The sequence below is a fragment of the Sphaeramia orbicularis genome, chromosome 4 (genome assembly GCF_902148855.1).
Source record: "Sphaeramia orbicularis chromosome 4, fSphaOr1.1, whole genome shotgun sequence".
NCBI classification, from domain to species: domain Eukaryota; kingdom Metazoa; phylum Chordata; class Actinopteri; order Kurtiformes; family Apogonidae; genus Sphaeramia; species Sphaeramia orbicularis.
The window spans coordinates 54,327,763-54,352,587 of NC_043960.1; the positions used below are offsets into that span (position 1 = coordinate 54,327,763).

The following is a 24,825-nucleotide window of genomic DNA, read 5'->3' on the forward strand; positions in this document are numbered from 1 at the left end:
TATTGATGTCATAATCATACCTAACACTATTATCCATACCTTTTCAGAAACTTTTGCCCATGTGAGTAATCAGGAAAGCAAACGTCAAAGAGTGTGTGATTTGCTGAATGCACTCGTCGCACCAAAGGAGATTTCAAAAATAGTTGGAGTGTCCATAAAGACTGTTTATAATGGAAAGAAGAGAATGACTATGAGCAAAACTATTACCAGAAAGTCTGGAAGATACTATTAAAGAAGAATGGGAGAAGTTGTCACCCGAATATTTGAGGAACACTTGCGCAAGTTTCAGGAAGCGTGTGAAGGCAGTTATTGAGAAAGAAGGAGGACACATAGAATAAAAACATTTTCTATTATGTCAATTTTCTTGTGGCAAATAAATTCTCATGACTTTCAATAAACTAACTGGTCATACACTGTCTTTCAATCCCTGCCTCAAAATATCGTAAATTTTGCTTCCCCACCCTGTAAGCCTGTTTTGGCATCTATCCTCTCCTGCACAATGGTGTTACTTGCAATAAAATTGTTTTATAAATTTTTCTCTTGCTGTCTATGATGTGCAAATAAATAAAATAAAATAGAACACAGTAATACTAGCAAATTAGACTACTCATATTATTATTATTATTATTATTATTATTATTATATATTTTTGTATTATTACAACTATTATTATTTCCCCCCTCACTCCCCCGTCTCTCTTTCATTCACACTCCCCTCTTCCCCTTTTCCCTGTCGCCTCTAACCAAGCTATATTGTTTAGTTGCTCTTTACGTTTTTTTTTTTTTTTTATCTTTTTCAATGTAATATGATGTTGTCATTGTTGTTGTTTGTCATTACTCTGTCGTTGTTGTTTTCGGTTTGTTTATTTGTTTGAATTTCCCTTTGTTTATGTGTTGTTGTTGTTTTTTTTGTCCACAATGTCCTGTTGACTATCACTAATTAAAAATACAGGGTGTCCCATAAGTCTCCATACATAGGAGACCTAATACATTCCATACATATATGGTTCTAACATGTATTTCTTTATATTTCTTCTTTATAGTTCTTCAGCGGTGGAGGACACACATTGAAATGTGTTCCCGACAAAATGGCAGTCATATAGAGCATATTATGTAAATAAAAATGGTTTATGTCAAGAAATGTTTATTTTTCCTATGTATGGAGACTTATGGGACACCCTGTAGAATAAAATAAAATAGAACATGACCTCTCCAGACCCCTGTCCACATCCACATGATCCCTTTGAACATCATTTCTTACATTAGTTCCATTACTTCATGGAATTGAACAAAGCAGGTCCACACACTGTTCATGCAGAGGTGGACCTTACAGACCCTGGAGACCACATTGGACCTTACAGACCCTGGAGACCACATTGGACCTTACAGACCCTGGAGACCACATTGGACCTTTCAGACCCTGGAGACCACATTGGACCTTACAGACCCTGGAGATCACATTGGACCTTACAGACCCTGGAGACCACATTGGACCTTACAGACCCTGGAGACCACATTGGACCTTACAGACCCTGGAGACCACATTGGGCCTTTCAGACCCTGGAGACCACATTGGACCTTTCAGACACTGCAGACCACATTGGACCTTTCAGACCCTGGAGACCACATTGGACCTTACAGACCCTGGAGACCACATTGGACCTTACAGACCCTGGAGACCACATTGGACCTTTCAGACCCTGGAGACCACATTGGACCTTACAGACCCTGGAGACCACATTGGACCTTACAGACCCTGGAGACCACATTGGACCTTACAGACCATAGTCACTTGCTCGATAAAGGGTTAAAATATTCTAATTTAAATACCATCGGTGAAACATCCATTAAATATGTTGGTTGTTATCAGCTCATGTTTGTATTTTTTAACAGCTGTTGTCACATTCCCTTAACTTTTACGTGGTAAGATGAGACATTTAGAGATGATTAAGGCTGATTAACCGCCTTAAATAAGATATTAAACAAACTGTCAGTATTTTCATGCCTTTTCTCCGTTAGTGACTGATGGGTAATATTAAGCCTCTAGAATTTAAGGAGATTAAACCCTCCTACCCTGGTATTTTTTGTAGTTTGGTTGATGTTCACCTCCACATGTGTTGTGTAATAACTGTAAGGTTTATGTCCAGTATTATTATTTTTAAACTAATTTTATTAATCACCAAAGTCAAACACTGATCACATACAATCATGAAGACTCGACAACAAAACTCAGTTAACGTTGTTAGTCACTACCAGTTAATTTCCAAGTAGGAAAGGAAGAAAAAGAATTGCATAAGCCAAAGTTAAAGAGGGGAAGAAAAAGCAAAACAAACAAAAAAAAAAACAAAACAAAAAACATACAAAGCCCCCCCCCCCCCCCCCCCCCCAAAAAAAAAAATCTGCTATCTACATGTTCTGCTGTTCCAACAGATATCACGTTACAGATGTCCACCTACACATAAAAATATCCTTTTACAATTGCAACTGTGCCGTCATTTCTTCCATTCTATATATTTACCTCAGTCTTCCAGTCCATTGTTGTACTGAAGGGGATGATTTAGGCTTTATTTAGTTAAGTACATGTCAAATTAACAGTTACCCTGATTGTCATAAAGTCAGAGTTGAGGCTGCAGAAGCCAAAATCTGTGGGAAACACCAGCATTTGACAATACACCCTGTTTTCACAACATGAAATATAAAGACAGATTTCATTTCATTTATTTGCACATCATAAACAGCAAGAGAAAAATTTATAAAACAGTTTTCATGCAAGTAACACCATTGTGCAAGAGAGGATAGAAGCCAAAAAAGGCTTATGTAAATACCTCCCCAGAAATAAACAATTACACAGGAATAAAAAAAAAAAAAAATAAAATCCTGAATTAAATTGAATTGAATTAAAAATACAATACAACTGAAATAATAATCTAAAGTAAAATAATAGAAATACAAATCAAATAATATACAGCCCTACATTTTTTCGTAAATTACAGTCCTTTTCAGATGCTTTTTAAATATGATAAAGAAGATATTGATCAAAGTTCAGGTTGTAGATTATTCCAAAAATGTGGTCCATCATGTTTTAGAGAATACTGACTGACAGAAGTTTGGCAGAAAGGAAGATAAAATGTACTTGAGTATCATGTAGGATAACTGTGAATAACAGAAGACAACATAAAAAAAAGTTCTGGAAAACTTTAGGAAGGACATGAGTTAAGTGAACATATTTGGACATGAAGACACAGGTCTGGTAAACATTCACATTAAATGAAATTTCGATGAAATATATAGACAGATGAAATATAAGGACAAATTAAATATGAGGACAGATGAAATATATAGACAGATGAAATGAAAAGACAGATGAAATATAAAGACAGATGAAATATAAGGACAGATGAAATATATAGACAGATGAAATGAAAAGACAGATGAAATATAAAGACAGATGAAATGTAAAGACAGATGAAATGTAAAGATAAAAGAAATGTAAAGACAGATGAAATGTAAAGATAAAAGAAATGTAAAGATAGATGAAATGTAATGACAGATGAAATGTAAAGATAGATGAAATATAAAGATAGATGAAATGTAAGGACAGATGAAATATAAAGACAGATGAAATATAAGGACAGATGAATGTGATGTCATAAGTGAAGCCACATTTCCACGCCTCTCTGTGCAAATATGAATTCCAGTCTTCTCAGATGGAATATAGCGGTGACTGCTAACCACAGCTGTTGAACATGTATTTAACACCCTACGTGCCATAAAACACCTGAGCGGTCAAAACCTCTCATCGGGGGGTAGATTTTCAATGCACTGAAAATGGAGTCTGGACAAAGGGCTTAGGTAATTGTGTAATTTTTGCTAAGTGCCACCAAAAACTGGAACGTAGCAACTAAACCTGAGCAGCCGTTGGCTCCAAACTACTATTATTATATCCTTTGAACATCCACTGGTCTACTTCTAACACAGACTCTTCACAGGCGTAAGGGGGCAGAATAAATAAGTTCAAGTTGCCCATTGGAGTGACTCATTTGGCCCCAGCAGGCGAAGGCTTAGCCAGCTGGTAGCCACTCTTCACCGCCTCCCCCTCCAGCCCTGGCACACTCCCCCCTCAGTGGTGCAAAAAGAGAGGCATTTGGACCCTGCCCTAATCTACTGTATCATTCATGCTCCGCTGTCACACATCAGGCTGAATTCACACAGCGTCCACAGTGTTGATGAGGGTTCGGTGGGCCAAATTCTGAATTAAGATAAAGCTGTTAGCTGACATGGAAACTCAAACAACAGAGGATAATCACATGGAGGAAAGCAAGAAATGAATGAGGTTTGAAGTATTACACTGTGCGGCCACCGGCTGATGGAGTCACAAATTAATTTCCTGTCGCTGCTGATGAAAAACTCAAATAGTATTTTTGGTGGAGGTTTTGCTTTAATTGTGTTAAAGTACTCAATCAACACATTGAAATATCCCAGTGAAATAACCCTTTTAAAATAGAAGACAATAAACTGGCAGAAATCGGATTCCAATTTTCGTTTATGGAACTCACTAAAATAGAGTTAGGATTATGCTCATTAAAAAAAGAGTGAGGCCAAAATGGATGTGTTAAACCCAGTCCTACTCTTTCCCCAGTGCCGGCTGGTGAAATTATTTTTTGGTGGCGCAGTAGTAAGTCAGTTTTCAGCTGCACTATACCCACATATTACCAGTAGGGTACACCAAAGCACACGGACCGCTATTTTAAAATATGCATTTAAATTCAAATAAAAATACACAGTATTAGAGCTGTACGATATGTCATTTGAGCATCGCCATCACGATGTACGTGTGCGTGATAGTCACATCACAGGTCCCGCAGTGTTGCAGGTAAATGAACTCAACATGTTCTCATCTAATTTCAAGCGTACCTGACACACACTGCACACAGCGATCCACCAATCACATTCATTCTTAATCAGTTTGCTGAAGCAGACCACGCCCCTGCACATGGAGTGAGTCGCTGGTAATAACATAGTATTTCTGCTGGTAAGGTTTTGCATAGCGCAGCGCCATGTCCTGCCCCCTGCAATGAAAGTTTGTGAAGCTTGAAGAGGGAAAAGATAAATGAGCGTTAAGTTTCACTTTCACTTCCATGGGTGGCACGGTCTGCACCGCACCGCTCCGTACCCCCCCCCCCCCCCCCCCCCCATAGTATATAAGTCAGACGGAAACCGGTCGAGCCCTCCCCACGACATACCGACCGAAACACGCACGCACCCCACCCCACCCCCAGGCCAAATCGTGCACGTGGGTAGCCCCCCTCAGATTACACAAGCCACACCAACAGATCTGTTCCACAGGAAACACTGCAACGTTGAAAAATGACAAGAGAAAATCACCGAAAACGAAGACTTGGTGCCAAAAAGAAAAGCGTCAGTTATCTAGAATTATTTCGGTAAAAGAAGGATGATACTGAAACGTGTTTCTGTGTCGATAGTGCCTTGCACCTGTTGCCACAACGTTTCACTGTCTGTCCTTCAAACATCCACATTTTTCTATGACTATTGTTAAAGTCAGACATGTCCCTGATAAGTGTCTTTTCCACTGATAATATGAACAGTGTATTTAGACCTGGGGTGGAGGTAGTGCAAGCAGATCGCATGGCATTAAAAAAATTTTAAATCAAGACATATCACTGATACCACTCGTACTGGGAATAGATCCCACGCCTCCCTGAATTGAAGTCTGTTGTGGTTACTGAACTGTCCAGCTGTTTACTCACAGCTCCGTAGTATTATGCTGTGTTCCAGACAACCCCTAACCTGTGTTTTTCCAACCTTCTACCAGTGAAAATGCACTGGACTGTCAGTCAAACCTGTGACCTCCCACCTGTTACCTCGTACTAGATCGATGGACTCTCAGTTCAGCACTCTGACGTCACATAGCCCGTCAAACAACAATGGCGGCCCCCATGGGTGCGGTGTTTATGTGAGTTGTTTATTAAAACAAGGTATTTCTCTAATGTTGTTTTTCTGCAAATGTTCTGCATAATCAGCAGCTGCACTAGTGTTAGCTAGTTTTCAGTCCATTGAGTGCAAGAATAAATGAATACCAAATGCGTATACAAATAATATAACATAAAAGGTATAATAGCTTCTTTTGCCTTATGTGCCATTTTTCCTCCTGTTTCCCTTAAACATGAGGTACCTCTAGAGATAGAAATGACTGTAATTGAGCATACGGTCCACCATGCTGGTTTGTTTACATCTAACTACCACAATTCCTTGCCCTCAGGCAGTTTGGTGGAACTTACCTGGAACACTACAAAGTCATGAGTCGTGGTTTGAAGTCGTGACTTTGGGGCACAAAAACTGTCCTGGAACGCAGCATTAGTTACAGACCTGTTCAGTGATTCCATTTGTGAGGAAGGTCTTGGTTGTTTTCAGGATGTGACATTTACTCCTGTGGGCGGTGCTTGAGTGCATTTTTTTTCACCCGGGGCTCTCCTATCTTTTGTATTGGAGGGGGGTCCACTGCACACGCTCCATCTATAACCAGAGTATATGAAGTTCTCAGCCGCACCCCAAACAGGAAACACGTGACTTGACTTCTCATTAAACGACCAAAAACATTTTTAAACTCCATTTGAATGCAGATTATACACAGTACTCACGGCCTGTATCATGTATAGCTTGTTTCTTCAAATATTAATGTTTTTCTAAAATTATTTTAGATGATTCCTATCATCTTCTTCTTCACGTGAGACAGGTGTGGCAGCACCCTAGCGCCCTCTATTGATGAGCCACCACTGTCGTTACCTAAGCCCTGACCCCGAACCCCTCACAGACTTTAGTTGATGTGAGCTGATCTCTGTCCCTTAAAGGCTCAGAATGGTATGAAAGGAACGGCACAGTGCGACACCACAGTATCTGTACACAAACACAGACAGAGCTGATGGCAGGACGCACTCAAATCACAGAGGAATGCAGGGTCTGGGTCACCCTTCTAACAGGTGGATTTAAAAGTATCTGGCGCATGGATCTGTTTATGCGTATCCGCTGGTCAGTGAGGTGATACAGCATGTTGTTATAGTGTAGTGTAGTGTAGTAGGGTTGGCAGTTCGAATCACGGCAAGACACTTCACCCTCCTTGCCTCCAGTATCACTCACACTGGTGTATGCATGCGTATGAATGTTCGGTGGTGGGGGGAGGGGCCGTTTGGTGCAAATTGGCAGCCACGCCTCTGTCAGTCTGCCCCAGGACAGCTGTGGATACAGATGTAGTTTCCCACCACCAGAGTGAGAATGTGAGAGTGAATGTATAATGGATCCACACTTTGAGTTTGCGTTCTTAGAAAAGTGCTATATACATTTAATCCTTTATTATTAGTGCTAATAAACTTAGCAGCACTGGCAGCACAAACACAGCTCTGTAATCTGCTGCTGTTGTTGTTGTTACCGGATGTTACGTCCAGGGTTTTCTTCTTCTGGTCACATGGTACTATGGTGTCATTGTTTCCAAAAAGTGGTGTTGTGCCTATCCATACGGCAACATAAGGGCAGTGTTGGGAGATTTTTCTACTCTGGGACCCGTTCTCTAAAAATACCGTTTCAGGGCATCAATGAAGCTGGTGTCATGTGGATGAAAGGCCGAAACGATATTAACCCTGTAAAGCCTGAACCATTAAATCATTGACAGAAAATTCCAGTTCTTTGAAACTGGAGCCTTTACTGGTCCTTCTGAACAACCCAAATTTTGTTTTTCAATTATCAGTTTCCATGTATGAGTTTCAATTTTGTATCATATTTGATCCATCAGGTCTCAATGCTTAAATATTATTTTGAACAAACAAAAACATAATATAACACAAACATGTCTAATAAATTGTTAATTCTTTTTCTAAATGGTCCCAGTTCTTCCTCCTTCCTCATTAATGTCAGTCTTGTAGTGTCACTGGAAAGCCCTCTGGTGAAGGAACTCCTCCCCCTGGTGGATTATCTGTGTATTGCATGTATCTAATCATATACATCAGGTTTTTCAAGAAAAAAATATCACACTGATCATGTAGAGGGAGGGCTTCAAAACTCATGTATCAAATATGATACGTTTGGCGTTATAGGGTTAAACTTCTGTGAATGAACATAATTTCGTTGTCATGTGGACAGACTCTAACTTTGTTAAGCCATTCAGGAAAATATCAGACACACATGTCATGATGAAATAATTAATTTATTAATTGATTTGTGCTACGAAATACCTGTGGTCATAAGTACTGGGGTGTTTGGAAGGTAGAGCAGGTCATCCAGTGACCAGAGCAGCGGTCCGTCCCAGTCATGTGATGTATTGGTGTGTAATCATCTTTTCATGGCGCGTCCATGAACCATATGAAATCCTTTCTGATGTAGTGTAACTAAAGTGCATATCCTCAAACTTCCACTGGTAACCCAGAATTTAACATCACCACAAACTGTGAGTAATTCCTTCACTAAAAACTGCAGAAGGCGGCAGTAAAAGGCTCAAAATGTCAGCAATCGAATCCTCAGTCATGTCACAGTTTTTCATGGGGGCAGACCTCAGCCCCTTGAGGACTTAAAGGGAAAGTGCCTTCAAGTCTGGGAGAGTGGACGTTGGAACGGGGCCTATGGCTTCATCTGGAAGAAACATTTTATAAAAATAAATCAGTTTAAACACAGCTCAGTTGTAACCCTCACCTTAGAATGGTTGGCTGGTGACCTGATGGATATTCAGAGGTGATTAAATTATGTATCCGTTGCAGTGAATATCGATCCTGCCAGAATATCCATCTTGTTAATAGCAGTTAAATTAAAATAGGTCATAAGCGTAAATCAGTCATGTCTGTAGATTTTCTCGTTTTTAATCACTCTAATAAGACAACACAGGAGGAAGTGACATTGACATTTTTAAGGTTAACTGTCTAATTAAGTACATGTCTAAACAATTTTTCTCTGAATACAATTGCTCTTTTTCATAATGCTAAGAGTATAGTTGACCTATGGGCTAATTGCAGATTAAGGCCACTAATTAAAAATAAGCAAACCAAAGTAATGAAAACAAAATTAAGCTCTGGCACATTTGGAGTTTTAATAACAGCGGACCTTCCATAACACTAAGCCGGCCGTTTGGTTTTATATGATAGGACAAGTTGGAGGCGTAGGGTGTGAGGCGGTGTAATTGTGTAGCCACATTCAGGTCCACCATATGTAACCTCTGCTTAAACGTGTCTTAGGCTCCAGAGGCTGCTCTGATCGGACAGCATTAATTCAATTACACCCTGCCATGTGCTTCTCGTCTTCATAGTTCCGGTGATAAATGGATGTTGACCGAATACTTTTATCAGCTAAACCTGAATGATGGCAGTCGTCCACAAGGTCACACGACAATCAGATGGGCTGAAAAGCCGCGCTTGGCTAAAAGATTTTTTTTCTGCAGTGATTTTACCTGATGAAATTTGATCTCTGACCTACTTTTCAAATTTACATATTCATCCTCGCTGCAGGTGGGAGCCGTTATTGGCTGAAATCCGCACCACACAGTGTGAGTCAAAGGCATAAATATCACATTGAGGCGGCTGAGTCAGAGGGATGAATTAGAAGGAAACCACCGTGGAAAACCTCCGCCTGAGATAAAAAGCCTCTGTTTGATTAATTAATGAAGATACCTTGTTGGGTAATGAAAGCGTCCATTACTAAGTACATTTAATTGAAACGGTAACAAAACCTGTTTGTGTTCTGTTTTTTTCTGCCTCTTTCTTTTCTTTCTGATACAGCTCAGATACCATGGTAATAGTCTAATAGTGTGAGTCAGCATCAGTGGGTTGTTAATGTTAGACATCAGTTTGACTAGAATAAAGGACAAGGACAGTGGTGTACTGGTCCCTGGAACAGTGGGTATACCATACATTTTTGCCTTTTTTTTTTTTTTTTTTTCCAAGTAGTCCAGAAAAACGCCATTTTAGAAACAGTGAAATATAAGACTACTGTATTTATTTTACCCAAAAATCCATCAGTAGTATTTGTTCATTATTATAAAATGATCATGACTCGATCAGGAGCAGTTTGTAGGTTTTACTGGACACACAAGCAGCTGCATGAATGGAAATGGATTCAACATGAGGAAAACAGAGGATAATACTAGCCTTTCATAGCATTAGCCTTTCATAACATTAGCCTTTCATACCCTTAGCCTTTCATAACATTAGCCTTTCCTACCCTTAGCCTTTCATATTAGCCTTTCATACCCTTAGCCTTTCATAACATTAGCCTTTCATACCCTTAGCCTTTCATAACATTAGCCTTTCATAACATTAGCCTTTCATACCCTTAGCCTTTCATAACATTAGCCTTTCATACCCTTAGCCTTTCATAACATTAGCCTTTCATACCCTTAGCCTTTCATATTAGCCTTTCATACCCTTAGCCTTTCATATTAGCCTTTCATACCCTTAGCCTTTCATAACATTAGCCTTTCATACCCTTAACCTTTCATACCCTTAGCCTTTCATAACATTAGCCTTTCATACCCTTAGCCTTTCATATTAGCCTTTCATACCCTGAGCCTTTCATAACATTAGCCTTTCATACCCTTAGCCTTTCATAACATTAGCCTTTCATACCCTTAGTCTTTCATACCCTTAGCTTTTCATAACATTAGCCTTTCATACCCTTAGCCTTTCATATTAGCCTTTCATACCCTGAGCCTTTCATAACATTACCCTTTCATACCCTTAGCCTTTCATACCCTTAGCCTTTCATAACATTAGCCTTTCATACCCTTAGCCTTTCATAACATTAGCCTTTCATATTAGCCTTTCATACCCTTAGCCTTTCATAACATTAGCTTTTCATACGCTTAGCCTTTCATAACATTAGCCTTTCATACCGTTAGCCTACTCACACAGTTGAACTATTTGTAACAAAATCTCTCCTCTAAATGTACAGTCATATGTCCAGTAGTTTAAAACAGTGACTCATTCTGAAACCACCTTTAAACTTACCTCAGAATTATGTATTCATTTCATGTATTATATATTAATTCATTTGAAAGACCTTTATTCTGCCTTTCTTGTTCGCATTTCCAATAATCGCGCATCTTTCAATGACAGGTGCAGTGACCTGTCAATTAACTGGGGTGGCACTGGCACCTGAGGAGTCCAATCAGGTTCCAAAGGTGGTCAGTGCGAAGCAGAGCCCTGGCTCTGACGATAAGTTAGCAATATTTTCCTCAGCATGACCCACCCTACTCTGCTTCTGATTGGCTCATCAGTCCTCATGCCTAAAGTTAACCAATCTAATCAGTGAAGGCAGCGAATACTAGCCAATTAGAGGCAGAGTAGGGCGGGTCATGGCTTCACCATCCAAGGGGAAAAAATGGGCAATTTGGTTCAGATACGACTGAATGGTGCACGTCAGGGGGATTTAGAAGTGGGTATATGCAATGACTGAAAAAGAAGTAGGTACAGTCTGTACACTGGTGTATACCCTGGACTACACAAGTGGACAAGGACTAACAGGTAGATCTCAACATGTAAAACATTTAGGCCCAGTTTACACGACAACGAGGTGAAAACGACAAAAAAAATGCTCGTCTGAAAACGACAAGGTGAAAACGACAAAATATTTGATCAGATATATCTTTTGTTTAGACGACGGCGGCATTTTTGGGGGTTGAAAATGCAAAAAAAGTCAAATGACTCTACTCTTGCATTACCGTCTAAAGGTTTGAATTTCTTGTTGCATAGAGTTTCTATCACAGGTACACGTCAGTACAGGAAAACAATATACGGAATTATTTCCCTGAGATGGACCTTCCAGTCCCCCTAGCCACTTTAATTTGGACATTAGCACTGCTGCGACAGTCTGGCATATTTACAGCCCCAATTGTAGATCAGGGGTGCCCAATCCTGGTCCTCGAGAGCTACTATCCTGCATGTTTTAGATGTATCCCTCTTGCAACATACCTGATTCAAATGATGAAGTCTATCATCAAGCTCTGCAGATGCCTGATAATGACTGTCAGGTGTTGGAAGAGGGAAACATCTAAAACGTGCAGGATAGTTGCTCTTGAGGACCAGGATTGGGCACCCCTGTTGTAGATGTTCATTAATATGCAATGTCCCTAATAAATAAATAAATAAATAAATAAACAAATAAATTTACATCCAAATGTCTTTTCAGCAATTGTCACCAATCTTTATATAGAATAGTAGAGAGCAGAGGAGGAAGATGTTCTGTTTCCTGTTTTGTGATTGTATTTGGCGCTCGGAGAGAACAGGAAGAGCAGTAGAACAGTTCTAGGCAGGTGCTTGGTCTTGGTGGAGCAGATGCCACCTGGTTTTCATACTACATCCGTAATAGGACACTTCACACACTTTTGCGCGTCCACCTGCATGCAGATTTCCCCCCAAAATGCTCGTCTGAACGTGGAATTAAAAGTGAGAACACAACGCCACTTTTGTGTTTTCGGTTCAGATCGTTGCCGTCTAAATCTGGTTTTGAAGAGTCTGAACCTACCTGGATCTAGTTCTGCCATTTGTCATGAGACCAACATTCTCCATCTTGAAGGTTTTTTATTATTTTTATTTTTTTTATTTATAAATGTGGCATGAGATTTTTACCAAGTTCTTTGTGATCTGTGTTTGTTCCCTCTGTCATTCCACTGGACTACAAATGCTATCAAATGCTTCCAGAATAAAAGTAGTTAAACTTTATAGAAATGTGAGTCACTAATAAAGAACAATCCAGTCCTAAATGCTGGTTGGTTAGAGTTTCACAGATACAGTCTGGCGTCAAAATATGAAATTGTAGAATTAATAATAGAATGGGTTTAAGTCCAAAGGAATATTAGTGTCAGATCTACCAGATCTACTTCAAACACTGTCTGCACATGACAATACATGGACTGGACAGGTTCTGTCAGTGGAACATTTATAAGTCTATTGGATAAATGGACAGAAACCAACACATATGTAGAAGAACATACCATCATATACCTGGAAAACATCAGCAAACCAGCACTTTGGTCATTTGTTTAACAATTAATCTGATTAAAATACGTAACATTTAGTACATTTAATCTGTGAATAAGGATGTAATGATCACTGGTATAATGATAAATCACTGTAAACTTCCTGGCGGTTAGTATTACCATTTCAAATTCTAATTGTCATTAAAACTGTTTAATTACTGCACTTTGAAAAACTCACAGTTATACTTCAACCATCCCAGAGGTTATTCAGTGCCAGGGGGAACATTGTGTCCCCTCACAGATCAGTACTTAAACCAGACAAAGTAAATATGCTGACATTTTTACATTTTAATCTCAAGTGAACAAAGTCAGCAGGACCTTTATTCTCCTGAAGGACAGAACACATGTCTGTGTGGTTCATTTGATTTGTGTTCTTTTAAACACCTGCACCACAGGTTTGTTTACATGTGTTTGTGTTGTTCTTACATCCACATGACTTTGTTTAAAATGTTAGTGTATGCACATGTAGGTACACCAAACAGTCAAAGTCTCCTTTCTGTACCAGTTCTTCTGAAATCTGTCAGACTATTTTTTTTTTTTATTTAATTAATTAATTTAATCTTTATTTACCCAGGCAAGCAATTAAGAACAGATTCTTATTTACAAATGCAGCCTGACTAGATGTCATACATGTGTACTGAATGTTAATAAAAGTATTTAATCTACAATTTTCACAAAGTGCAGTTAGGCCTACCTCTTATGTCCATACGGTGCAATCTTTAATGCGCATTTGTGTGTTTGATGTTTACATGTTAATATTTTAATGTTTCTGCCAACATAAAGTGCTTTGTGCCTGTTATGTAATTAGTTTTTGTTTTGTTTTGTTTTTGAATAAAACTTGGTTAAATGATTTCAGTGTGTGTATAAGTACTTTTTGAACATTTTGAGCACATTTCAACAATACAAAACAATGAAATATAATTTTAATATTTGGATATTGAAGTTTTAGGATGAATTATTGTATTATTAAGTAGTTATTGTTTTAACATAGGATTCTTTTGTTTAATCTGTTTTATTTCAATAATGTTAATAGTGAGTTGTTTGTGACCAGGGTTTATGTAGTACTCTGTTTTAGTTTAAATATGTTGTCAGTAGGTTAAGTTTGTTAAGATAGGAAACATCTATCTAGTTAACTGTTAAGTATGTTCTGTTCTTCCTGTAGATACACGTCTAAACACACATATTCACACACATAGTGATGTCAAACATAGGTGATAAGAAGTAAACTTATTGTTGGAATAAGTTTACTTAGAGTTGAGAACCCACATCTGTTTGACCTTTTTAGAGAACGCTAAGTTAAAGACCAACCCATTTGTACGGGCGAGCCCCCCCACCACCACAGGGAAGAGAAATGTACAATTCATCTGAAGTTCGGGGCTCATTATTTTCTGGTCCTCAGCGCTGAGTGTCCATCTGATTTGTGATCTGAATACATGTTGTCAACTTTGAGACCGATCTGAATCCAGACTCATCCCTAGAGCTTCCAATAAAAGAACATGTTTACAATACCGCGATAATAATGATAACCGTGATAATTCTGGTCACAATAACCGTGATCTGAAAGTTTCATATCGTTACATCTCTGTCTCTGAAGCAGATCATTTCTTAATAAATCATAGACCAATAGTATCCAAGCACCACAGCCAAATAACAACAGTAGAACCTTCTGGTCCTTCTGTGCGTTCTAAACAAGGATGCACCGATACCGATACCAGTATTGGGTATCGGGTCCGATACTCAGCATGTGTACTTCTACTCATACTCGTAGAAGTGCTCTGATACAACCGCACCGATACCACTTAAAGCAGTGTGACACTCACAGTTCAGTGCAGCAGGTACGAGGAGGAGGAGTAATGTCAGCAGTGTGGAGATTTAACTACATAGACGACAAAGACAAAAGTAACGTTAAAGACACAGACGGATACAGACGGAGCGTTCTGTCCATCCTCTGTGTACATTCCATCCATTTTCCAAGTGCTGGCGGATGCGTACCCAGACGGAGAATACCAGCGGGAACCGTGGAGGTAGAGGATCTGTTCAAAGAGCGACTGTGTGAGTTAGAGAAAAACTACTGACACATTTATGACAACTACCCTCATCAATATCAACATTAGTATCACATTAGTATTACCTCCTCTGTCGTCTCTGTGTTTATTATTACTGACTTTCTTTATCTCATAAGACTTTCCTCTTCTTCGTGGTATTTGTCCAGTATGGTTAATTGAAAGCGGTGGATTGATTGACAAACACTCCTTCCAACACATTAAATGTCGGTAGCAGCACTTTGTTCCAGTCAGACTAATGACAATGACAATAAAGCACATTAATAAAAGGAACTAAGAACTGGAATGGGATCATTAAGTACTTGTATCGGTACTCAGTATCGGCAAGTACTCAAATGTAAGTACTTGTACTCGTACTCGGTCTGGAAAAAAGTGGTATCGGTGCATCCCTAGTTCTAAATCCTGATTGCCTCCTGCCTCTTGATGGTTGGTTTAGTCGACGATTACCTTGGAATTAAATAAAAAGAAGTACTTTTGTATTTTGCTCCCCTCATCCATGCATAGTACATGGAACATACCAAAATTAAACAGATCAACTGTTGAGTTTTACCTTGAAACAAAAACAAAGATTTGGAATATAAGGGAAGACGCTTTTCATCTTTGTGGTTTCTATCATTTTTGCTTCCGATACCTTTCATTGCTCATTTCTGGAGTAACTTCATGAGTATTATTTGATTATTACCGATGTGTTACCTTTGGCCATGTTGTTATCAAGCTGTGACATCACAGATAGTTGTCTGTCCACGCCTCATTGAATGAGCCATACTGCACACTGTCAACAGTCTAATTCTGTAAGACATGAGATGACAATCTGTGCAAACCTTTGTCACATGTGGAAAGTACACAGACAACCAACTGTCTTGTTGTGCTACATTTTATTTGCTTGTCAGTGTTTCAGAAGCTTTAACTAAAGGCCACACCAGATGTTCTCCTCATGTCTCTCGCAGTCCGTGTAATAATTACAGAAATTCCAAGGCAATTTGCAGGAAATAAATTTGTAAAGAAAACAGATCAGTTGATGCCCTGTTAGTGGCACAGATGCTTCAATGAATGATATGGACGAGGAAGAGCCTGGATTTTGAAATTTGTGGGTATATGATCTTTCATAAATGCCACTGATTAATGCAAGCCACATTTTTGAAGCAAGTTAGAGATAAACATTTAGGGCCTGATTTACTAAAGGTTTGCATGTGTAAAAACGTGTAAACTTGACTGCGCATGCAATAATACATTGAAGTTTTTCTAACAGGACGCACCGAGGGTTGTCTCTCTCAAATAGTCAAAATAGCTCACAGAACCCTTTAAAGCTCTACCTACCGATGTGGCATTTCTCACAGCACTTAGCAAAAGTTTGAACATGAACAACCCGCCTCCCTCCAAAGCCCCCCCTGCTTCCCCCTGCCTGAGCTCTGACACTCCCCTCCTCTCACCTGATGCGTGCAGTGGAAGTGGAGGTAGAGGTCTGGTTCGCTTTGGTGTGTCCGCAGACCCCTCCCTCAGTAATCAGACACTTCATCCACCTGACCAAGAGTTGTTCCATCAGTAGACCCTGTATTTAGGGGTCTGGTCTGTGCAGCACTGGGTCAGTGTCTTCACTGCACCTGGGGGATGAGGTGCCAGGGGATGGGTGCACACTGTGAACGCACAGCCTCCGCCAATTTTCCATGGTCATTTGAGGTTTCATAGTCCGTACATTTATCATCTTACATCATCCTACATTGTGTGACACCAAGTACATGTGCATGTTTGAGTCCTGCGGTCATAAAAGCTGAGCTTTGTGCAGACCTGTCTGTTTAGTCCAGTACATCCAACTTCCGGACTTTTATCTCCATCCTTCATTCATTGGACTCCTGTTTGTTCCCCTTAGTTGTTGTTTCTGTTCATAAATCCGTTTTTTCCCTCCACATGTGCATTTGAGTGTTATCCATACACATCCTTAGACAGCAGACTGTGGTCAGTGACAGGAGAAGCAGCGCGGGTGAAGCGTCACATTCAGAGGTACCCATCGGATGCGGGGACGGTGGATAATTGACAGGAGGCTCAGCCAGATTCGGCCAATTATTTCATTCGGACCGAATAAAATGATTGGCCAGAATTTTATCACCTGGTGGATTTCTTTTACATTTTAGTTTGACACACACTTATTTGGAGCATTTTAAGATGACAAAAGAAAAGTGTAAAAATGCCACATCATACAGTAGAGCTTTAAGTGTGTTCGCCTTGATGAATATGAAATATGGGCGTTTCTGCCAGAACACACAAAGTTACTGGGGGGAGTAGATGCAAATATTTATTTAGCGGAATGTGATCGACCAAACCTGAAACTGGTTGCGGTGGCTGATTTTGCGTCTATATTTACCTGGTCTCAAAGGCAGGTTTGAACTGGAACAGCTTCACCATAAACTGGCTGAGGAGGCGGGGCTGAGGCCCAACCAAAGGCAACACACAGAACCGATCTGTTCTGATCACAGCAACATTTACGGAATGACAGAAGAACAAATAATACAGACGTATGTCCTACCCACAATGCCATTGGAGAACTTCTAGATGAACGAGGGTTAGTCACCATTCCCATTAAATGCTGGCGTATCCTAGAGCAGTTTTTACAGCATACTGTCTCCATGACGACAACCAGTAGCACACACAAAACCCTCATTTCAATAGAGCGGTCTCCAAGTCTTTTACCTGTCGTCATTTGTTCAGGAAATCTGAGTAGATCACCTGTGACACACAAATCCATAGCACATGCGTTTTTTAGCTCGAACAAACCAATGTGTGCCTGTTATTTGCGATCTTAGTAAATCAGGCCTTAGACTCCTACCTCCTCTCCTCAAAGCTCTGCGGTAGTTTTTTTGGAGGCGCATCTGGAAGTTTAATTGGGTGTTTTTCACACAGAAGATCCAATGTTTATTGTTTTTCAGTGTATTGTTTTCTAGGAAAGTCGGTGTGATCTCATTCCTTCATATGTGGATGCGAGGCGCAGGTTTCAACCAGCGCCGGCTCAGCATCACTTGTTTTTTTCTGTGGCACAGTCTCAGTAGCTTTGCAGAGTGAAGCTGTGCCCTGTGTGCTTCCGACTTTGCAAACCATTTGTACGCCTCCTTCCTCCTCCTCTGGTACCCTGCAGCGGTGGATTCTGCTCACATATCCACCACGGTCTGTTTCGAAAAAGAAGAGCACCTCACTTTTCTTTCTCGCTTACAGTAACAGGCCAACAAATCATTTTCAACTAATTATGAATGTGCATATTCCAGCCGCCGTTAGCAATTACAGCCATTAACAATAGATTTCTGGGTGTCTACAGCACATAGATGCACTCTAACAATAGTTGATCATATAAAACAATATAAATACAAAATTACTAAAACAACATAGGCTACGTTCAGACTGCAGGTAAATGTGGCCCAAATCTGATTTTTTTCACCCATATGTGACCTGTATCCGATCTGTTACAGACAGTTTGAACAGCACTACTTCGACCCAGGCCACTTTCATATATGGTCCTAAATCCAATATGTATCTGATATTTTGCAATGTGACTTCAGTCTGAACAGCCAGGTCGCATTTATCCAAACTTTACGCCATTGAAATGTAAGAAACATCATAATTCTGTGTCCCAGGAGGAGGAGCGGAGGGAAAAATATACTTACTTCCGTAAACACAGTGTGTGTCTGCGTGGTCACGTATTATGTCAGGACCTCTTTAGTGCATGTGGGTCACTTCAGGGTCGCATTCTGTTCGGACTCGAAACTGAAAAAAAAACTTTTATTTATTTTAATGTATTTATTTATTTATTTATTTTCTTTTTTCTTTCTACCTAGTTGATTCAGTTTTGGTTCTAGTTATTGTTACCAATATAATTATCACCATGGTTGTTATTGTTAGTATTGTTGATGTGTTCTTGTGAGAGTCTCTGCCCCCCCCCATGTTAGGTCCTCAAAATAAAGACAGTAGAATATCAAGGGGAGCCTCATAAACTTTATGAAGTTTTCCTTGGCAAAGCAAATTTGTTCAGCACCACAAGGAGCCAGAGCACTATTCTGCTGTTATGATGCTGGACAAGACAAGTGAAAAAAAAAAAAAAAAAAGGAAAGAAAATCAGATTTCACCAAAAAATCTGAACTGTGCGTTAAGACCTTCTGTCTGAACATACCATAGATGTGCAGGGTTGCACTGTGGACACTTCAGCCTCTTTACATCATCCTATCTTTTTGTTTGCTCCAGCTTTGCCTTTCTCAGTAAAGCCCAAGTCATCGGGGTCTGTTTGGAATTCAGTCCTTGTCCTGGTGGATACACCACAACATGCTCCCCTGACTCCCCTGACAGAGGTGTTTGTGCGAGTCAGGACCATCTCTGGTAAATAAGAGGCTGGAGCTGCTTGCTTGTGGTCAGGACACGCAAGTAACATCCTCAAAGCCTCCCAGTAATCCAATGTCAGGCCATGAGTAGGAAGTAAACCATGTGTTGGGATGTGTGTGTTTGCACCTTAATAACATATTTGTGAACAGTCGTTTTGCATTCTGGACGTGCAACATTTGGACATTTGCACAAATCAGTTTAGTTTAACGTGCTTCATGTCCCACTGGGCATGTGCAGATACGCATGCATGCTGGTGGTGCCTTCGTTCTGTGGTAAATCGTAAAGCGGATCAAAAGTAGAATAAATGTTCATTCCACAGTTCAATGAGATCTGTTATTGGGGGTATTTTAACATCAGGCACAAAGTCTCAGTTGAGCATTTGACGACATTTTGCACTATCCATTGAAATACTCTGGCTTACAATTTAAAAGAGAGGACTTCCTCGAATTGGATTCTGAGCCAATCCTAAGTAGAGTTAAAGCCAGTACCCTCTAGCTGTTTGGATGTAAATCCATCTCTCCACATCTCTCCAAAGCTCTTGTCTTGATTGCTATTTGGATTCCTCGCTGCATGCAGGGCATGAATAAGTGAGCTAAATTTTGATCTTGTGCAGAATAGATGTTCTGCTGGTACCACTTCAGAACAGACTTACACCCAGTGACTTTATGTTCCCCACTACTTTCAGTTTTGACTTAACTTGAAATCACTTTATAACAATAACTTTTGCCTCTTGACAAAACAGTCTAAAGGTGGAGTAAGTGATTCTAAGCCAATACAGTTGTTAAATTCATTGAATATCTCGTCACAGCCCACTTGGTTTCTGTCATGTTCAAGTGAGGAGAAAATATGATCAGACAAATTTGAACCCATAAGGACCCAGTGTGACATTGGTGTCAGTTCCCACATGAATTCTTCTCTGTATTTAACTGTCCTTAAGTGATTTATCACCATTTATTGAAATACTATCTTTTTTTTGTTTTTTTTCTGTGAAAATCAGGTGTTTTCCTACATTTAATTCACTGATCATGTAGATGTTCATAAAAGCTCAGAATAAAGTTGAGGATTATTATATAAAAAAATTGAGAAAACTGAATAAACAGTGTCTTTTTCAGTCCAATCTGTCATTGACTGAACATAAACCCAGTGTGTCCATCCACTGTCACTGATCCAACTCTATGGGTTTTACTGGTGAATGAATGTTGTGGAAGATGACTGTGTTTCCACGGTAACTACGGAGCCTCTGAACGTCCAAATGGGTCATATCTGATGACCATGAAAAGATGAAGAACTCTATTTTACACCAATTATTGGCATGTATTGATAGGATTAGTGGATCAACAGGTATTAAACAGCTTAGATCAGTAGATGGTTTTGGTCGATGGTGGATATTTGGGTCTTTAAGGGTTAATTTGTGAACAGAAGCACTGATGTTGTGTCTTCCACAGGAATTGCAATCTTCAACTTTAAGTACTCAGTGACTATGTTTACAAGGATCCTTATTTTCCACTAATGATGTTAATAACAGCTCAGGCACAATACTGACACCTTATTAAACCATTTCAGTAGTCTGAGACCGGTCTGATCAGACGTAGGATAGACAGGATAAATATTATCTACGTAAACCTCCTGATCCAATCATTTCTCTTTCCTGTGTGAAGGTAATGTTGGATCACATGATGAGTTTTCAGGAGGAGCTAAACAGACCTGGAGCCTCATGTATAAAGACTTGCGTGGATTTCAAACTGAAACCTGGCGTACGCTTAAATCCAGAAAAGTCCGTACGCACAAAAAAATCCAGATGAATAAAACTGAGCGTACGCCTGAATCCAAGTACATTTCCTTTATACAACCCAATCAGCGTGGAATTGAGCGCATATGTTGGAGTACCTGACTCCTTTCGCTACACTCCCACATTTAAATATGCAAATTAGTATAAACAGGGTCTGCAGGTGGGATTCTCTCTGGGATTCCCCTCTCTGCATGATCTGATGATGACGTCAAGGTGGACGCGAAGCGGAGGCCGAAACAGGCGGAAGGAGAAAAGAGACGAACTCAGCCCGTTTGAGCGGAGACTCACCGCTATTGTGGGTGACACTTTTCTCACAGGGCTGACACGGATCATCCCCAAGATAAATATATATTTAGTATTTGTGTCAGTCACACATTTGTTAATTGTACAGGTCATACAACAGTCTGATCACAGCCAAACTAGATAAAGGTTCATGTGTGATCATGTCAGGATATCAAAGAGGAAATCAAAGACTTTGACTCATTTTTAATCACTTAAATGATTATTTTCCAACAATGAGACAGAAGACGGTCAGACGCAGTATCATCCTCCTGTCACAGAGGCTTCTGTTGGCTCCCCGGTGTTAGCTGATCCTCCGGTCCTACAGCCAGCTGCTGATGCCCGTCCGACCGGCATGGGTCTGTACTGACCCGAGTCACAAGAGGACATCGTGAGGACAATCGGCGGAGTCAATGAGCGCCTGGACCGACTTATAAATGTTTTCACAGACATTAATATTAGATTAAATGAATTTATCAACAAGTGAATTTCGTGTCCTTGTCTCTTTATATCGTTGTTACTGGATTTAATGTCCTCCCAGGCAGGATTGGCATTGATGGGTCCAGGGTCTGGTTGGTTCTGGTTCTGGTGGGTGGATGTGCTGCTCTGACAGTAGGATGATGTGCCGGTGTGTTCATTGTTCTTCTGTGCATCTCTGATGTGCACATCAATCAGAGGAATGACCTTTTCCACATTAGTAACAGTTTCCCAGTGTCACCTCTAAGTGTCGCCAATGGTTCCAAAGCACTAGAAACGTGCGTATGCCAGACATGGAGTTGGTGTGGAGGACCACACATTTCCACAGTCATTTCACTCTTTATACATCTGAACGTGAGCGTGGAAAAGGGCGCACGCCAGGTTTTTGTGTGTACGCACGCTTTATACATGAGGCCCCTGGTCTATGGCTCCAGATGGTCGAAGCTCCTCCTGGTAAACAGGCTCATGATGATGGAACAAAACAATAAAGCAAATATAACATTTATGGGTTTATCTTAATAATAAAGAAACTTCTTCTGTTATATATGAGGTAGATCAGGTGGAATGCCAAGAAAGTCATCAGAGGTTATCAGATCAGCTTTTATGGAAACAGTTCCATTAGAATCTGGGATCAGAATGATTTCAGCCAGACTGTAGAATATGTCCACTGTTGCCACTGATGTGAAGGTGGTTTTGGTTTGTGACTTGTAAAGGCACTGATGACATGTTTTGCTTGTGCTGGCCTGGAGCAGCCTGACTATCTCATTTGTCTGTTTCACATTTGTCTGGGACTTGTGTACTTTGAACCATTTAGTGTTGAACACAGACAACATATTGAATCCTTACAGCTGTGGACCCACACAGGCCTGGAGACTAAGCTGGTTATTTATGTGCCTCGCATTATATAAAAAGAAGGAACACAATGTTCTCTAGCTGTTCTGAATAGAAATCTTAATGAATTAATAAATCTTGGCAGCAGAACCATTCCTGACTGACAAAAAAAAAAAAAAAAAAAAAAAAAAAGAAATCGGGACAATGAAGCCCACAGATGGCAGTGGGGAACAGTGTTTCTGTGTGTAAGCTGATAAGTCATGCACTGATGAGTCCATTTCTTAATTGCAATGAAAACTCATTTTCAAATCTGGCTGAAGAGGTAGGGTTATTAATTGATCTTTTAATTAAAAAGCCTTCGTTCTCCGGGTTCCTTGGCAAACAATAGTTTGTAGCTAAATAAATCATATTCAGTCTTGAAGCACACCAATTAATCATTAATAGTCACATGAGGTTTGCTTAAGGCAAGCAGTTAAGTGAAGCCCTTTTATATTAAGGTGCATCACTTTACGAACAAACCCCAGCCATTAATATCAAATAAATAGAAGGTCAAGCATTTTCTGCATCATTAGCGTGCTGTTTTTCCTGAACTTTGTAAAGATGGACTGTTAAAGACAATGTCTTTGTTTTTATGATAGTTATGGTGTAATTCAGATATAGTGGCAGCCGGATTGTGATCGACCTACAATTGGCCATTTGTCACCCACCAGGGTCTTACAGCACCCATTTTTCTGCCATGCCTGTGCTATTCCTGGGCCCAACCCCTCACCCCCATCTGGCGGAGTCACCATGACTGCAAGCATGATTTACAGCACCACCACAGCATTCTCCAGACACTAAATTACCTGGATTATTGGGCTTTCATGGTTTTTAGTGCACTACTTTGCATTACTCTCCAAATCCTGATGGTGTATTGCACAGTATATGATGATATAAGGCGTGTCAGCAAGTAGAAATTGGAATTATTGGATTGGACCGGATTTTATGGCTGTGATCTGTCTTAACAGTACCTAGTGCCAAGATCTAAATTGGAAGGACTTGATATTATTGATATGCATATAAAATCAGAGCATTCTGGACCACCTACATGGCTATAGGGATATTTTTCTCCATTCCAAACTTGCCAAACTCTGTGATTTGTTGTACAATTGAAGAAATGAGGAGACAGTTACTGAGGCCCAAACTGCTTCTGTATTCTGCAGAGATGATAGGATGATATGACTGTTGCAGAATAGGAGTCTTAGTCCGATGAACTTTTATGTGGGTTCTGTCATCCTCGATGGAATAGATGGGGCTGATCTACATGCCCAGTCCTTCAGCTCATCTTTTAATGAGAAATCTTTGTTTGAGATTGTATGCATAGTTTCCATTCCTCGGCAGCACCATTTGGAGTCATATTCTGTAGTGTTCTAATTTTTGCTTGCCAAGGTTTCAAACATCCCACTTCTGATAAAGGACGCCTCGAAGTTAACCATAAATAGTAAATCCTTTGAGTCTGATGCAGAAAGCACATTGTTCTCTTTGGCAAACTGAACTGCAGATCCAGTTGGTAATAAATAAAAGAGACACAACTGAACAGTCATTCCTCTAAAAGGGAAATGCAATCACCACATGAAAAGTATCGTTCTAGTGCACTTTTTTCACCTGGGTTTGTGTTCTCTGTTTTGAAATTAACCCATAAAGACCCAAACATCCATCGCAAACCAAAACCATGTACTGATCTAAACTGTTTAATACCTGTTGATCCACTAATCCTATCAATCTGTGTCAATAATTGGTGTAAAATACAGCTATTCATCTTTTCATGGTCATCAGATATGACCCATTTGGATGTTGAGAGGCTCCGTAGTTACCGTGGAGACATCGTCATCTTCAACAATATTGATTCACCAGTAAAACCCATGGAGTTGAATCAATGACAGTGGATGGACACACTGAGTTTATGTTCAGTTAATGACAGATTTTGCTGAAAAAGTCAGCTTTTCTTCAGTTTTTTTC

General features: G+C 39.9%; 1 protein-coding gene and 1 long non-coding RNA gene across 2 annotated transcripts in view; both read left to right on the top strand.

The window, feature by feature from the left end:
* negr1 (neuronal growth regulator 1) overlaps nt 1-24,825 on the top strand; it is a 385,618-nt gene that overhangs the window by 241,567 nt on the left and 119,226 nt on the right. The window lies entirely within an intron of this gene.
* Nucleotides 886-12,374, top strand: LOC115418078 (uncharacterized). Its single transcript, XR_003935251.1, has 3 exons — nt 886-898; nt 7,197-7,201; nt 12,228-12,374. It is a non-coding gene; the product is annotated as an uncharacterized LOC115418078 (long non-coding RNA).